General features: G+C 42.4%; 1 long non-coding RNA gene across 2 annotated transcripts in view; it reads right to left on the reverse strand.

Annotated features, from left to right (window-relative positions):
* LOC137631000 (uncharacterized) overlaps positions 1-9,364 on the reverse strand; it is a 33,496-nt gene extending 24,132 nt beyond the window's left edge. Inside the window, exon 1 of one of the 2 annotated variants that reach the window (XR_011041833.1) lies at positions 9,124-9,364. This is a non-coding gene — a long non-coding RNA (uncharacterized lncRNA). The remainder of the gene's footprint in view (positions 1-9,123) is intronic. The other variant, XR_011041834.1, reaches the window with a different exon arrangement.
* Positions 9,365-14,762: the final 5,398 nt, after the last annotated feature.

Here is a 14,762-nt window from a genome sequence, read left to right on the forward strand (position 1 = left end):
GTATAACTCAAGGCGGAGCTAAGGGTGTCGGCATAAAGCGACCCCAATTAATGACTCTTACACTAACCTAACCTATTAATAGTGCTAGCTATATTAACAGTAACCACATCAATAAAACTTGTATATCATTAAACGTAATATCATCAACTCAGAGAATAAGGGGAGGCAGGAATAACTCGTGATCGTAAAAAAAACGGAAAACGGGAAATCCACCTCTCTTACTCGAGCTAATAAAGAAAACGAGAGAAGGGGTAACTCTTATCTGTAGAACAGAAAACTAGCACTCTATGCTCGCGCTCTCAAGGTTACATAACAAAAACCAACATCACACAATAATATGATAAGAAAAATAAAATTGATTGCTTTTTTCTTAGTAATTGTAATAACCAAGAACGAAGAATAACGACAACGTAACAAATAAACAAAGATATACAGTGAACCCTCGCTACTTCGCGGTTCGACCACTTCGCGGGTTTTTTCCATAACCCATATATATATACATATCGCGGATTTTCCGGAAATTTCGAAAATACCGCGCAATCTGAAGACCCCCAAATACGATATTTTGTTACCTGTAATTCCATTAATACTGTAATTAGTAATATCTGCTCTTACTGATTGTTCATTGCATTACATATGATATATAATTCAGCACAGAAAGAAATAAAACACGAAAAGAGAATGTGATCATACGATAATACAGTACTGTATACAGTACGTAGTAAAATTAAATCGAACATGAAACGCAAATCAGAAGCAGTCATACCATATTAGAATGGTGTAAGGCTGCTGATGGCTACTATACTACAAATGTAATGGATGTGCATCTTTTCCATGATTCTTTTGTATGTATACGTACGTAGTACTGTACTGCATCCAATAATATTCTTTGTTGCAAAAATCACATTTCGAATAAGCGTACGAGAGAGAGAGAGAGAGAGAGAGAGAGAGAGAGAGAGAGAGAGAGAGAGAGAGAGAGAGAGAGAGAGAGAGAGAGAGAGAGATCCTACAAAAGAATAAAATAGCATACGTAAAGCTATTACGTGTATTATTATTGTTATTATTATTATTGTTGTTAATAAAATTACTATTATTATTATCATTATTATTATTATTATTACTGTATTATTATCATACGATAATTCAGTACTGTATACAGTACATAGTAAAATTAAATCGAACATGAAACGCAAATCAGATGCAGTCATACAATATTAGAATGGTGTAAGGCTGCTGATGGCTACTACTATACTACAAATGTAATGGATGTGCTTCTTTTCCATGAATCTTTTGTATGTATATGTACGTAGTACTGCATCCAATAATATTCTTTGTTGCAAAAATCACATTTCGAATAAGCGTACGAGAGAGAGAGAGAGAGAGAGAGAGAGAGAGAGAGAGAGAGAGAGACACATCCTACAAAAGAATAAAATAGCATACGTAAAGCTATTATTATTGTTATTATTATTATTGTTATTATTATTATTGTTGTTGTTAATAAAATTATGATTGTTATTATTATTATCATTATTATTATTATTATTACAGTACTGTACTGTATTATCATTATTTATTATTATTATTAATACTGTACGTACGGTATGCGCGGGGTATCTTGTATGAGTTGGTAACCTACACATCATATACTGTAAGTCGGGTTGTGATTGGTTCAAGCGCTGATAGATGAATCAGAACTCAAGTTTTGTTATCTAGCCTGTGATTTGTGTTTTGCCCGCATCTCCAGCTTCCAGCATCTAGGTTCTCGCGGGCCCAGGTCGTCCACTTTCTGTTACCGCGTATCGCTGAGTAGACGTTCTTAAGTTTGTGAAGTTTAATCTGTGCTGTGTGCGACCTTTTTAAGTTGAACTTTTTGTCAAATCCTACTGTACAATGCCTCCCAAGCGTTCTGCTTCTACTAAGGCTGGTAGTGAGCCTAAACGCCACCGAAGGATGATGACGATTGCCGAGAAGGTTACGCTTCTCGATGTTAAAAAGACTGTAGAAATTACGCGTCCGCGGCGCGCCATTTTGGGATCAACGAATCTACTGTTCGCTATATCAAGAAGGACGAGGCGAACATTAGAAAGACGGCTGCAATCACCTTTAGCAGATCAGCGAAGCGAGTCGTTACAACGCGTAATAAAACTATCGTACGCATGGAAGTGCTTTAGCTGTGTGGATTGCAGACTGCCGGAAGAAGAACATAGCCTTGGATACAAACACCATCCGAACAAAGGCTTTGAGCTTTTATCAGAATTTTGCTGCAAAGGAACCTCAAGACGACGATGGCAACCATGCTGATGATGATGATGCAGATGATCCTCAACCAGGGACATCCACTGATTCCCAGCCTCAGAAACAACGTTTTTCCGCCAGCAATGGATGGTTCGCTTAGTTTCAGAAACGCTTCGCCCTGAAAAGCGTTTCCCTGCATGGCGAGGCTGCTTCGGCTGACACTGCCGCTGCTGAAACTTACGTGAACCAGACGTTCAAGAATATTATCGCCGAAGGTGGATACAAGCCGGAACAAGTCTTTAATATGGATGAGACCGGCTTGTTTTGGAAGAGAATGCTGTCGCGAACTTTCCTGCTCAAAGAGGAAGCCAAAGCCTCTGGCTTTAAAGCATTCAAGGATCGCGTTACCCTCGTGATGTGTGGCAATGCTGCTGGATTTTTGCTAAAGCCGGGGCTTATTTATAAGTCGAAAAATCCTCGCGCTTTGAAAAATAAGAATAAGAATCTCCTTCCCGTGTACTGGATGCATAATTCAAAAGCATGGATTACAAAGATGCTGACCTCCAACTGGTTCCACCAGTGTTTCATCCCGCAAGTCAATGAATATCTCTTAGAGAAGGGCTTGCCATTCAAGATCCTTCTCCTTATGGATAACGCTGGTGGACACGCAACTGACCTGTCGCGTGAGGGCGTTCAGGTTGAGTTCCTGCCACCCAACACCACGTCATTAATTCAACCGATGGACCAGGGGGTTATCAGGGCGTTCAAGGCCCTCTACACGAAGAATACCTTGGCGGACCTCGTTGCGTGTGTGGATGCTGCCCAAGATGATGAGGATGAAGATTGTAACTTGAAGGCGTACTGGTGGCAGTACACCATAGCCACGTGCCTGAAGAATATTCAGAAGGCACTTCAAGAGATGAAACCTGCAACTGTGAATGCGAGCTGGAAGAAGTTGTGGCCCGAGATTGTTTACGACGACGAGGGATTTACACCTGCTGAAATCCAACACTCTGCAGTACGCAAATCTGTGCAGTTGGCTGCCATAATTGGAGGCGACGGGTTTGGTGACATGACGACTGAAGACGTCGACGAGTTGTTGGGCTGCCATTCCCAGCCCCTAACTGACGCAGACCTCGAAGACCTGACGAAATCGGCAAGCGAAGAAGAGAGTGAAACCCAGGAAGAGACCCAAGAAAATGTCGAAGAAACGGGCTTAACACTAGAACGGCTTGCCATGGTCTGCAACCATATAAAGGAGGTGAAAGAAATGTTGCAAGAGTGGGACAAGGATATGGTTCGGTCGATGCAATTCTGCAACAAGGTTGATGACATAATGACTCCCTACAAGATGCTCTTAGATCGAAAAAAGAAGCAGCGGCAACAACTAACGATCACAATGTTCTTCCAGCCTCGCACAAAAGAGCCAGTTCCTCCTGCTACTACGCCTTCGGAAGAAATTGAAGAAGTTGAAGAGGTGTCCCGGGAAAAGACACCTCCGTCTGAAGAGACTTAAAATACTACCTGGCTGCACAGTAGAACACATCATCAGCTTCATCATCATCATTTCTACTGTGCAGCAAATTCATCGCCATCATCATTCAAGTTTTTCTTTAACTTCTTTCGTGGTGAGTACAGTAACAATCTTCATTTTTTACTTTAATATTCTCACATTCTAATACTGTATTTGTGCCTGCTTTATAGTTTAGTACTGTACTGTATGCATTAAGTTAAAGGGAAGGTTTTAAAAGTCTACATGTTGTAACCTATCATTTTTTTTGTTTAAAATTTACATTTACGTAAATCAATCAATCAATCAATCAATCAATCAATCAATCAATCAATCAATCAATCAATCAATCAATCAATCAATCAATCAATCAATCAATCAATCTCTCTCTCGTAAATTGTTTTCCTGCTTTGCTACGTACAGTATGTACTGTATGATTTTATATAGATACGGTAAATTATATTTGTACTAATAACATTTTGTAAATGCTTTTACTGTAAATATCATTATTTATCACTTTCATCATGCGCGTTAAATGCCTTCTTTGTTCTGAGCATGATTGTTTACCGAGTGTACAGTACTTTATGACGCCGTCGTTTCAGGCGGCGTCAAACAAAAAAAATTTCATTTGGAAGTCCTAAGAAAAATAAAGTAAAACATTGGTAATAAAAAAATCAACATACTGTATAATCAATATAATCGATGCAAAAACTAACCTATACATATATGTGTACACTAAATGAGTTTGTTTCTTCATTATGATCAGAGATGAACGTAAACAAAACATTGGTTGCCATTTTTTATCGTGCTTTTTAGGTGTTTAGGAAACGCATGATATAAAATCGCCTTTAATATTTGTGCCTGTTTTAGTTTAGGGTGCTGTAGTACATGCATTAAGTGTTCTGTACATTAAAGGGTAGTTTGTTAACAGTACTACGTACAAGGGAAGGTTTTAAAAGTCCGAATATACATGTTAAATAAATAGGTAAATATGATGTCAATACTTCGCGGAATTTCACCTATTGCGGCCGGGTCTGGAACCTATCTACCGCGATAAACGAGGGTTCACTGTAGTCTAAAACGAGCACCCACCTGAGGCGAGTACAAAACTATAACAAAGACTAAATCGCTATTCTTCGTAGGTCCAAATTGGACTTGCTAGCAAATAAATACCATAGTAAAAACTAATAATAAATAATGATAATAAAATTGGTCATAAAACGTAAGTGATATAACCTAGATGACAGAGTACCAGAAGAGCAATAACAACTTGAAAATTTACCGAAGCGAACAAAGCCCAAAATGGCTGCCAATACCGAGGCAGGCCAATCGCTTCCAAAACTAAAATCCACAATACAGTGGAACCTCTACATACGAATTTAATCCGTTCCAGAACCAACTTCGGATGTAGAAATTGATCGGATGTCGAAACGAATTTTCCCATAAGAATACATTGAAATAGGATTAATCCGTGGTTGAGCCCAAAAACCTATGATAACTTCTTAATAAACTACTACACAACTTTCCCATGAGAATAATGAACACTAAATTAGATAATAGACATGTAAATAAGAAGAATAGACATGTAAATAAGAAGAATTAGCAAAAAATTATAAATAAGAAACGGGTTTTTAGCGTCACTTTACCTTAGAAACTCCAGCGCAGGTGTTGTTCGTCTTCGCTACGCAGAGAGGAGAGAGGAGACGGACGGACGGCGAGGAGGTAGAGAGGTTAACTACGATAAACGTAACACTACCGTAACTTATTCTAACTTACACTAAGTGAACTTTAACATAACTTAGCTTATTTTTATTTTTTTTTTTTTTTTTATATTTTATATTTTTTTTTACATTTTCTTTTTTTCTTTTTGATGATTACGTAATTTTAATCACTATCACTTACATTTAAAATTGACTGAATTTCTTTTGCTTCACTCTTTTCCGTTTTCTGTGTTTCACTTTCTTCCTCTTCACTCTTTGCCGTTTTCTTCGGTTCACTTACATCCTCTTCATCGCGAGTTCGCTTCGCAGTTTTTTTAAAGAAAGCATCGATAGATAATTGCTTCGTACGGCTTTTCAGAATGTTTCGAAAGTGCGTTAGGCAAACATCATCGAATTGAGAAACTACACGACAAACCTGCAATTTCTTTGGATGGTATTTGTCGATGAAGTCGACCACGTCTTGATATTTTCCTAACACCTCTTTTATTTGCGCTGAACCTAACACATGTTCTACCTCCTCGCTCTCTTCCTCGTCATCACTCATGTGCTCCGACATAGCATGGAGTTCCTTGAGCTCATCCGTCGTCAGTTCGTCGTGATGTTCGGCGACGAGTTCCGTAACGTCATCTGCGTTGACCTCCAGACCCATGGACTTGCCAAGGGAGACTATTTCCTCTACGGCTTCCGCTGCACCGACCACGGGATCAGGTTCGGGGTCAAAACCCTCGAAATCTCGGGGAGAAACTGCATCAGGCCACAGCTTCTTCCATGCAGAATTGAGGGTCCGTCGAGTTAATCCCACCCAAGCCTGATCAATGATCTTTAAGCAGTGCACGATATTGAAGTGGCCCCTCCAAAATTCACGCAAAGTTAAGTTGGTGCTTTGCGTGACATTAAAGCACTGCTTGAATAAGTGCTTGGTGTACAGCTTCTTAAAATTAGAGATGACTTGCTGGTCCATGGGCTGGAGGATAGAGGTGGTATTTGGTGGAAGATACAGCACCTTTATGAACTTGAATTCATCGAAGATATCATCTTCAAGTCCGGGGGGGTGAGCGGGTGCATTGTCAAGGCATAGCAGGCACTTTAAAGGCAATTTCTGCTCATGAAGATACTTCTTCACAGAAGGACCGAAAACTTGGTTTACCCATTGCACAAAGAATTGCCTAGTGACCCAGGCCTTCGAGTTGGATCGCCAGAAAACATGAAGCTGATCCTTATCGACGTTGTGTGCTTTAAAGGCCCTAGGGTTCTCCGAATGGTAAACAAGCAAGGGCTTGACTTTAAAGTCCCCGCTAGCGTTGGCACAGAGCAAGAGTCAACCGATCCTTCATTGGCTTATGCCCAGGCAATTTCTTCTCTTCAGCAGTGATGTAGGTTCGACTCGGCATCTTCTTCCAAAACAGCCCGGTTTCATCACAATTGAACACCTGCTGCTCTACGTAGCCTTCTTCCTTTACGATATTTTCGAATTTCTTAACAAAGTCAGTTGCAGCCTTTGTGTCCGCACTAGCAGCCTCTCCGTGGCGAACAACTGAATGAATCCCGGACCGTTTCTTAAATTTCTCGAACCAGCCACGAGATGCCTTGAAATCATCTGAGGAAGGCTCGGTTGAACTCTCCCCAGCATCACCCACAGAGCTCTCCTCCTTCAAGTCCGTAAATATGGCGTGCGCCTTCTCGCAGATAACGGTTTCGGTGATGGTGTCGCCAACGATCTCTCTATCCTTAATCCACACTAGTAGAAGTCGTTCCATCTCTTCTATGATAGGGGTACGGCGTTTGGAAATTATAGTGATCCCCTTAGAAGGTTTCACTGCTTTAATAGCTTCCTTCTGTTTAAGGATTGTCGAGATCGTCGACATTACGGCCATACTGTTTAGCAAGTTCACTCACGCGGATGCCACGCTCATGTTTTTCAAGAATTTCCTGCTTAATTTCTATAGAAAGCATTTCCTTCTTCCTTTTCTCACCACTACCACTACCAAAACTAAGCCTTTTTGGACCCATGATTTACGTAAATTATCGTTAATGGATGCACGTAAAAAATCACGATTAATTCACAGTTAATATCACAACGCAAAGAGCACAACCGCAAGAAGCCGACGAGAACAGAGGACTGACCCAAGCCGCGCTAATTGAGCGTCCCTCCGAGGTCGATGTGCTGCCTTCTATCGGCGGAAATAAAAAACACTTCAGGCGCTATGAGCACCGACTACGCGTACGAGTATTGTTTACTTCGGGTGTCGAAAAAAACATTCGGGTGTAGAGTCGGAACGTGTTCGAATTGTACTTCGCGTGTCGAAAAATTCGGATACAACCGGTACGACGAAAATTGCTGCTTCGTGTCGAAATAAAATTCGGGTGTAGAGTCAAAAATTTGCTCGAATTTTACTTCGGATGTTGGAAAATTCGGATGTAGATACGATCGGATGTAGAGGTTCCACTGTACTGGAAACAGAACAAATGCCCGGTACTGCAATAAACTGTCAAAACAAACTATGGTACTTAACATTGGTAAAGGTGAAGTAGCAACGTCAGTCATGTTGAATTAACGACAATCTCTTCGAAAAACACTGGGCAAAAAAATTATCAACTTTGCGGGCAAGTCCAAAACAGAAGGATGTCCTAGAGAGCGCGTGGTAGGTGTCGGTGGGGTAGTCCAACTGTGTTCTCTAGGGCCTGTCACGGCCCTCCCCATTGATGAAGGGATTATCTAAATGGAAGACAGCCTGTTTATAGTGGTTTTCGCACGCCTTTGTTAAATACACGACACCTACAAGGTGTTCGAGCGAGGGTTGTAACCTCTGCATTCCATGCTTTTATCTTTCTCTAGTATATTTGGAAGATTTATATTAGAAAAGATACAAAGAAGGACTTTCGCCCCAGAAAAAAGCTTTAGACAAAGCTCCTTAATTTATAGCTGTTTGCCTGGTCCTACTGCACAGGAGAACCCTGTTCCCTAACCTATAGATCCTACAAGACTAGTATCATTTACATTCCAAGGTATTCAACATACAGGCATATTGCAAGTTTGTCAAATAAACATTAAGATTGAAGAAAGTCTAATTACTCAAAAATTATATTAGTCACCAAACTATTGTATGATACTCATATCAAAGCATTTTAGTACAGTTTTTTAAAATATCAATACTAGACCTCTAGTCGTAAATGTTTAATAGTTTGATCTTTGTTAGATAACATGCTTTGGACTGATACCATACTAACTCAAGTTTTTCTATTCATGAAATTTATCATTTAGAGTTACAGTATCTTAGCATTAGCAGTACTGAAAGGCACTGAAAATTAAGAACATTTCTGCTTTTGTTTAAATCTGCTCTACACTAAGAAAACACATTAAATTAGTGTAAAATTCCTGAACTTATGATTAATACCTTAAAAAGCTAGATTGATAATTTAATCTATTTAATTAACCAGTGATTGTAATATATTGAGAAAATTCACACAAAGCAGGGGCATACACCTAGCTCATTGTTAGGTAAACTCTGAAGTGATCAAATGCTATTATCTATGGGTTGAGTACAAATTTCTTTTCTTCAAAAAGCCTACCACTGAACAGAAGCCATGACTGGGATATCTTGAGCAATCATGTTCCCCTACAAGAAAGCCTCAATTGTGATCTACAGCAGAACCTACCTTGTTACAAACCTTTTTCACATCCATTTCATAAAGCCAACAATCAAAGTTCAAAGCCTCTGGATAGGTCGATAAAGTATGTACATCAGTAGGACTACAAGTTGCAGCCAAACTGAAGAGTGACAAAACGCAGGGACAACTGAACCACGCTCGCCCCGTTACCTATTATTAACTTCCTCTTCAATGAATTTAAATGCCATTTCAGCACAACTGCCTTTACTCAGTTTGTGATTCTTCCTTTCCTGCAAAAATTTAAATCCAGTAAAAATGATATTTTCATAAAATAAATTTTTGAATATACTTGCCCGCTGGTGATATAAGAATGGCTAAAGTCCCTAGACGCCCGGCAGAAAATTCAAAATCTCGCGGCTATCGCAGATATGTCAGGTGTACACTAGCGCCCTCGCGGTATTCAGGTAGAACTATAACAAACCCTTCAGATCTTCCATGCCCCATGGTCTCTAAAGGGGAGGAGGGTGGGTTCTTAACTTATATAACCAGCGGGTAAGTATACAGTATTCAAAAAATTTTTATTATGAAAATATTTTTAAATATAAAACTTACCCGCTGGTTATATAAGAATGGCTGATTGACACCCTTGGTGGTGGGTCAGAGATAGCAACAGGATAGGAAATTCACTTAAAGAGTTACATAAACAACTTGAGAGGTTCTCACCTGTTAAGGAAGCTGACTGCAATGATTATCTGCCTCATTTTGTCTGCTATCCTTAGGAGATCCAGCGGTCCACCCAGGGGGGTGATTATCTCTAGGAGCTGTCAAACGGTACAACCACCTATAACATGACAGGACCTCCACTAATACCTTTGTTCCGAGCGCACTCTAGGAACAAATTGACCACCTGACCAAACAACAGATTGCAGAAGACTGACGACCGATCTCCACATACAACCATAACTTTACAAGTTCCAAGAGAGAGAAAAGGGTATTGGGAAAAAGGGAGCGTAGTGGTAGATCATTCACCTATCGCATTCACCGCAACGAATGGCTCAACGTATAACAGTCCTCAGAGAGTCTGAACATGCTTTAAATAATGGGATGCAAATACAGACTTCTCCAGAAAGTTGTATCCATCAAACTTTGCAGAGAACTGTTCTGTTTAAAAGCCACTGAAGTCGCTACCGCTCTGACTTCATGCGTCTTCACCTTGAGAAGCCTCTGGTCTGCCTCATCACACTGGGCGTGAGCCCCTCTTAATTAAGAGCCTTATGAAAAAGGATAAGGTGTTCTTTGACATGGGCAGTGAAGGTTTTCTAACTGCACACCACAGAGCATCTGAGTCATCTCTCAAACTCTGAGTTCTGTCCAAATAGAACCTTAATGCTCTTACAGGGCAGAGCACTTTCTCCAAATCATCTTCCACCACATCATAAAGGTTAGGGATCTCAAAAGACTTCGGCCATAGACGGGAAGGCTTTTCATTCTTGGCCAAAAATCCCAACTGCAAGGAGCATATGGCTTCCCATCTCGGAACCCAATGTTCCTGCTTAAGGCGTGAACTTCACTAACCCTTTTAGCAGTGGCTAAACTAACCAGAAACAGTTTTTAAGGTCAGATCCTAAAAAGAGGCAGTGTGTTAAGGCTCAAATCTGTCACTCATGAGATATTTAAGAACCACATCAAGGTTCCAGGCAAGCGATTCTGGTTGTCTTTTCTTTGAGGTATCAAAAGACTTAAACAGATCCTGCAAGTCCTTATTGCTGGAAAGGTCCAAGTTCCTGTGTCTAAAGACCGTAGTCATCATACTTCTGTAACCTTTGATTGTAGAGGACGAGAAGTTATGCTTATTTCTGAGGTCTAGGAAGAAATCTGCCATCTGAGTTATAGAGGTACTATATGAAAAACCCGAATTAGCTCTACACCATTCTCTGAACAACTCCCACTTGGACTGATGCACCTTGATGGTAGAAGACCACCTTGCTCCCGCAATAGCCTTGCTGCCTTCTTTGAGAAGCCTCTAGATCTAGCGAGTTTTTCGGTAGTCTGAAGGCAGTCAGACGTAAAGCTCGGAGGTTTAGGTGGTTTCGTGCCAAGTGAGATTGTCTGAGAAGATCTAGTCTTAAGGGAAGGCTTCTTGGAACATCTACCATCCATTCCAGTACCTCTGGAAACCAGCTTCTTGATGGCCAGAACGGAGCTATTAGTCATATCCTGGTTCCTTCGTGCGACATGAACTACTGCATCACCTTGTATAGAATCTTGAACGGTGGGAATGCATACACCTCCATGTGTGACCAATTCGTTAGGAAAGCGTCTATGTGCATGGCCTCGGGATCCGGTACCGGTGAACAGTAGCACTCCTGTCTCTGACTTTGCGGTTGCAAAAAGATCCACGAGGACGACCCTATAACTGCCACAGACTCTTGCAGACCTCTGGGTGCAACATCCATTCCGTGGGGAGAACCTGATCTCTCCTGCTGAGTGTGTGCACTTACATTCTTGACCTCCTGAATAAAACAAGTCAATAATGTCACTTTCCTTTGCTCTGCCCATACGAGAAGAGGTCTCGCTATTTCTTACAGAGACCATGAATGGGTCCCGCCTTAGTTTCGTTATATAGGATAGAGCTGTGGTGCTGTCCGCATTGATTTGGACCACTTTGTCCAGGATCTGCTCCTCGAAGCCTTTGAGGGCCAGATGCACTGCCAAAAGCTCCTTTTGGTTTATGTGGAGTGTCTTTTGCTCTATCGTCCACAGACCCGAGAGCTCCTCCTTCCCTAATGTTTCTCCCCACCCCGAGTTTGAGGCGTTGGAAAACAATACTAGGTCTGGGCTCTTCTGATCCAACGACAGTCCTTCCTTCTGTGTTCGTTGTTCCACCACTGAAGATGCGTCTTTATGGAAGTCGTGATGGGAATGCTTTCCCTGTCGAGACTGTCCCCTTTCTTCCAATGCCAATTGAGGTGAAACTGAAAGGGGCGTAAATGTAACCTCCCCAGAGACACCAACTTCTCCAATGATGAGTCCCCCCCCAGAAGACTCATCCATTCCCTCACTGAATTGACGTCCTTCTCTATAAAAGCTAGAAGTTTTAGGAGTGCTGCTTGGATCCTTACAGGCGACGGAAAAGCCTGAAAACACTGTCTGAATCTCTATCCCCAAATAAATAATCTCCTGGGATGGAGTCAGCTGTGATTTCTTCGTACTCACCAGGAGTCCCAGTTCCTTGGTCAATTCCAATGTCATTCTCAGGTCCTTCAAACAGCAATCGGCTGAGGTGGCTCTTAATAAGCCAATCGTCCAGATACAGGGAGGCCCTGATTCTCCTTGAATGCAGCATGCTTGCAACATTCAGCATGATCTTGGTAAACTATAGGGGAGCTGTGCTGAGACCGAAACATAAGAATCTGAATTGGATGACTGTTTCCATACATAAACCTCAGATAACGCTTGCAGCTGGGGTGTATTGGAATATGGAAGTAGGCATCTTGAAGATCTAATGAGACCATCCAATCGCCCTTCCTTACTGCTGCCAGAACCACCACCTGCGTTTCCATGGTAAACTTCGTGTTCTGGACATAGCCATTTAGAACACTTACGTCCAGAACTGGTCTCCATTCTCCTGAACTCTTGGGTACTAAGAATAGCCGGTTGTAAAACCACGGAGATGTTAAATCCTGTACCCTCTCTATTGCTCGCTTCTCCAGTAACAGACATCTGAAGCCGCATGGCCTGCGTCTTTGGCCCCTCCCTGTATCTGGGCGAAAGATCCACTGGATCTGTGACTAGCGGAAGATTTGATAAAAATGGCATTTTGTATCCCTCCAACACTAGGACGGACCAAGGGTCCGCCCCATTCTTCTCCCAGGCCTTCCAGAAGTAATTCAGCCTGGCCCCTACTGTCTGAAGGATAGGACAGTCAAAAGACTACCTCGGCCAGTCTTGGATCCTCTCTTCTTAGGTTCCCTCCCGTCAGACCTGAAGAAACCCCTTCCGGTAGGTTTACCATGAAAGGGCTGAGAGGGTCGTACCCCAGAAGTACCTTCTTTTGGTTTACGGGACGGAAAAGAAGGTAGAACTTTCCTGGCCATATTGGTCACTAGATAATACGTAGCCTTTTGGGTTAGAGCAGTGGTAGCTTCCCCTACCAACTCTTGAGGGAATAGAATAGAGGACAGTGGAGAGAATAGCAATTTCGATCTCTGGTAAGGGGAAACTACCACAGAGAAAGGAACAAAGTGGCCCTCTTCTTAATCACTCCAGCTGTGAAAAGAGCAGCCAACTCGTTAGAGCCATCCCCAACTCCCTTGTCCATACAGGACATCAAATGGATAAGACTGCTAGTGTCTGCGCCTTTCATTTCAGACCTTTTCCCCTAGGGCTCCCAAAGACCATTTTAAATAGTTAAAAACTTCAAAGGCCCTGAACAAGCCTTTAAGTAAATGATCAAACAGTCATAGACCACCACACTTTCGTTTTCCTCAAGGCCAGACGACGAGAGGAGTCCACAAGGCTCGAGAAATCTCACTGGGCAGAGGTAGGAACTCCCAAGCCAAGAACTTCCCGTCTCATACCAAATGCTGGATAAGCCAATCTTGCGGGTGGAAAGGCAAAGCCCGTTTTGCCAAGAGTCGCCTCTGATTCCATCCAAGCTCCCATCAGTTTTAAGGCTTTTTTATTAGAGCATCAGAGCACCATCTTAGTGAAAATATGGCACTTTAGTAGCCTTCCCCGAGGTAAATTCAGATGGGGGAGAAAAGTGGTCTGGAAAGTGTTCTGTGAAAATTAACAATTTTTTAAGATCCACTGAATGTTGATAATGTTTCTCCTCCTCTTCCAAAACAGCTTCCAACGGTCGTCCAGGTCAGATACCTCCTCCGGTTCATCTTCTGGCAGTGCAGCTGTTGCTGCAGCCTGAACTGAAGGGTCAGAGTCGAAATGGGAACGTTTGCGATGTTCAACATCTCCTTCTATTGGGCGATCAATAGTCTTTCGTTTAAAATCGCATTCAATCTGGGAAACAGCATCCAACTGAAGTGGAGAGGTCGAGGTTGACTGATGTGTGACGCCATGAATGGACCGACGCTCGGCGTCACGGGTCAACTGACGTGAGCCGTCGCGTGGACGCCTAGCGTCCGCTTGCTGTTGACGCCGACACATTATGCCGTCATGAGTCAACTGGTGTGAGCCATCGCATGGACGCCTAGCGTCCGCTTGCTGTTGACGCCGACGCTCCGTCGCATCATAAGGAGACTGCCAAGAGCCATCACGGTGACGCGTTGCGTCCACTTGCCGCCGCCGCCGTTCCGCATCATGTTCGTTACCATCCTGTCCAAGATGAACGTCAACGCTTTTGGCCGAAAAACGTTCAGGTTGAAAAGACCGCATCAACGACGAGAGCTGCTGTTTCATACCCAAAAGCATAGACCATTTAGGGTCGCTGCTATGCGATACATTACTCCTTTTCTAATGGGAGATCGCCTTCTACTTCGCTGTCAAATCGCCTCCCACTTTCCGGCGACGAAAGCCAGTCTGACGGAAGCAGCAGTGCATGAACAGTCACTTCAGAAACCGGCATAAGTTCAGAGAACACATCGACATCTACAACAAGACCTCTGTTAAGAGTTTTGCAGGCGTGCAACCGTCAGGAGAATGAAAACGCTCAGGCGTATCCCAGGTAC

This window comes from Palaemon carinicauda, chromosome 39 (assembly GCF_036898095.1).
Source record: "Palaemon carinicauda isolate YSFRI2023 chromosome 39, ASM3689809v2, whole genome shotgun sequence".
NCBI classification, from domain to species: Eukaryota; Metazoa; Arthropoda; class Malacostraca; order Decapoda; family Palaemonidae; genus Palaemon; species Palaemon carinicauda.